We start from the raw sequence: 2,329 nt of genomic DNA, 5'->3' as shown, positions 1-2,329 counted from the left end.
TGAGGGTTTTAAATAGAAATGATCCAAACACAGTTCAAATTTTCTACAATGAGTGACTGAAGTCTAGGTTGGTTCTGTGTGATTTGTTTGTAAAGAAGCTTAAAACTAAGATGTTCTTTCAGGAACTGACCTGGTTTTGGAGTGATGGTTCCAGATTTGTGCATTATTTATGGACCGAAAAGCTCATAGGCAAAGGGAAAAAATGCATGGACTTCAATGTAGAAGGTATTTGTTACTGGAGATACAAAATCTGTAATTTCATAATTTAGTTTAAATGTATGTTTTTATAATACCTTTGTATCTGGTGGCTTAGTAGGTAGGAGTTTGTCCTGCAATTTTTTGGTTCATGGTTCGAATCCCCTCTCCATTCATGTCTGTTGTGTCTTGGGCAATACACTTCATCTGCCCTGCATGCTTTCTGTAACGGATCAAATCATGTCAAAGTTTTGCAGTCAGGATTTGTCTCTTTGTCTCTTTACAGGACAGACACGTTTGATTGGTGCTCCCTGTAGCAAAACGCTTCCCTACATCTGTGCCAGAGTCCCATAATCTTTCTCTTCTTATGCCTAAAAACCTGAAATGCCCATATGGCTTTCCTGCTGGTGATGTCACTTCCACCTGGATGTTAAGCCTCGATGACATCACGGCTGGAAGAACCTGATTTCACTTCACTTGATCACTTAAATAAATGTTTATTTTTCTGAAATCTGATTGATTTTATTCTTTTATTTAAAATATATCAAGATTGCTTTTAAGCAGCAATGTCTAAACTAATTGGTAATAGTTCTAAATCTCAGCTATAATTTTATGCTGAAAAACATCAGAAATCAGTGCGCCTATAACAATAAACACTAGAACATTTCACTTTCGCCTGCCAAACTGCCTATTCTTTGGAACACGATGTTCTCATGCTGAAAATTGGCATCAATGCTAAAGTAATGTAGCAGCATAGAATTGTATACATTTCTCCACAGATATTTTCAAGGGAGAATAAGTTACAGTTAGATGAAGTGGGCCGGGGTAAAAGAATGTCAATAGCAAATGTATTTATACAGCACTTTATGTATATAAAAAAATCCCTTCTCACCCTCCACTGGTGGTCTCTCTCTCTCTACAAGAGTCCTGGGAGCCTATAAGCTTGATGTTTCTCCTCCAGTATCTTGGCTTTGTCTAGAACTGCACATTTCTGGACTGAGATGTCTGATGTTGTTCCTGTTTTAGCCACTGCTCCAGTTTGGGGGTGACTGCCCCGATGACCACAGGCACCACTGTGGTCTTCACCTTCCAGGCCTTTTCCAGCTCCTCTCTGAGGCCCTGGTATTTCTCCAGTTTCTCCTTTTTCCTGATGTTGTARTCACTTGGTATTGCTACATCCACCACAACGGCTTTCCTCTGTTGTTTATCCACCACCACAACGTCCGGTTGGTTCTCCATCACCATCTTGTCTGTCTGGATCTGGAAGTCCCACAGGATCTAAGCTCAGTCATTCTCCACCACCTTTCCCACTTTGATCTTGGGGCTTCTAGTCCATATTCTACACAGATGGTTATGTCGTTCTATGTAAGCTTTCCCTGCCAGCACCTTGCACCCTGCTGTTATGTGCTGGACTGTCTCAGGGGCCTCCTTGCACAACGTACACCTTGGGTCTTGTCTGGTGTGGTAGATCTGAGCCTCTCTGGTGTTCAGGGCCTGTTCCTCTGCAGCCAGGATGAGAGCCTCTGTGCTGACCTTGAGTCAAGCTTTCTGCAGCCATTGGTAGGATTTTCGGTAACACTTTATTTGAAGGGGGGTGAATAAGTCAGTCATGACACTTTCATAAACATGACATAACACCTGTCATGAACATGAATAAACCTTCATGAATATTTATGACTGTTGTCATAAAGCGTCATTTGGTAAATTATGACACTTTTAATACAAAGTTGACATTATTCACAATGTCTTTGTTATGACAACTTGACATTAACCAAGAAATCGTTACTGATATAAACTTGTTATTAAAGTATTACTGGTTGCACTTTAAAAATTAGGTAACTTTGTTATTAAAGGTAAAGTTTAAACTTTATGACAACAGTCATAAATATTCATGAAGACTTATTCGTGTTTATGACAGGTGTTTTTGACGGTGTCATGTCAGTCTTATTCACCCCTCTTAAAATAAAGTGTTACCGGATTTCCTGATATCAGCCACTTCAGTTATTTGTCGGTGGTSCATCCCATGTAGGGGCTTGTCCTCCCATGATGGTACCTCTAGCACCTCGTTCTCTTGTCCCCATTGTCTGAGACATTCGCTGAGCACATCGTCCTTTGAGGTTTTGTCCTTGATGTA

The 2,329-nt window shown here is 40.4% G+C and overlaps 1 long non-coding RNA gene across 1 annotated transcript; it reads left to right on the top strand.

The window, feature by feature from the left end:
- The first annotated feature begins 19 nt into the window (after positions 1 to 19).
- Positions 20 to 706, top strand: LOC103468095 (uncharacterized). Its single transcript, XR_534157.2, has 2 exons — positions 20 to 225; positions 482 to 706. It is a non-coding gene; the product is annotated as an uncharacterized LOC103468095 (long non-coding RNA).
- The last annotated feature ends 1,623 nt before the right edge of the window (positions 707 to 2,329 follow it).

The sequence above is a fragment of the Poecilia reticulata genome, linkage group LG7 (genome assembly GCF_000633615.1).
Source record: "Poecilia reticulata strain Guanapo linkage group LG7, Guppy_female_1.0+MT, whole genome shotgun sequence".
NCBI classification, from domain to species: domain Eukaryota; kingdom Metazoa; phylum Chordata; class Actinopteri; order Cyprinodontiformes; family Poeciliidae; genus Poecilia; species Poecilia reticulata.
The sequence above is the reverse complement of the archived record's forward strand: the minus strand, read 5'-3'. Positions and strand labels throughout refer to the sequence as shown.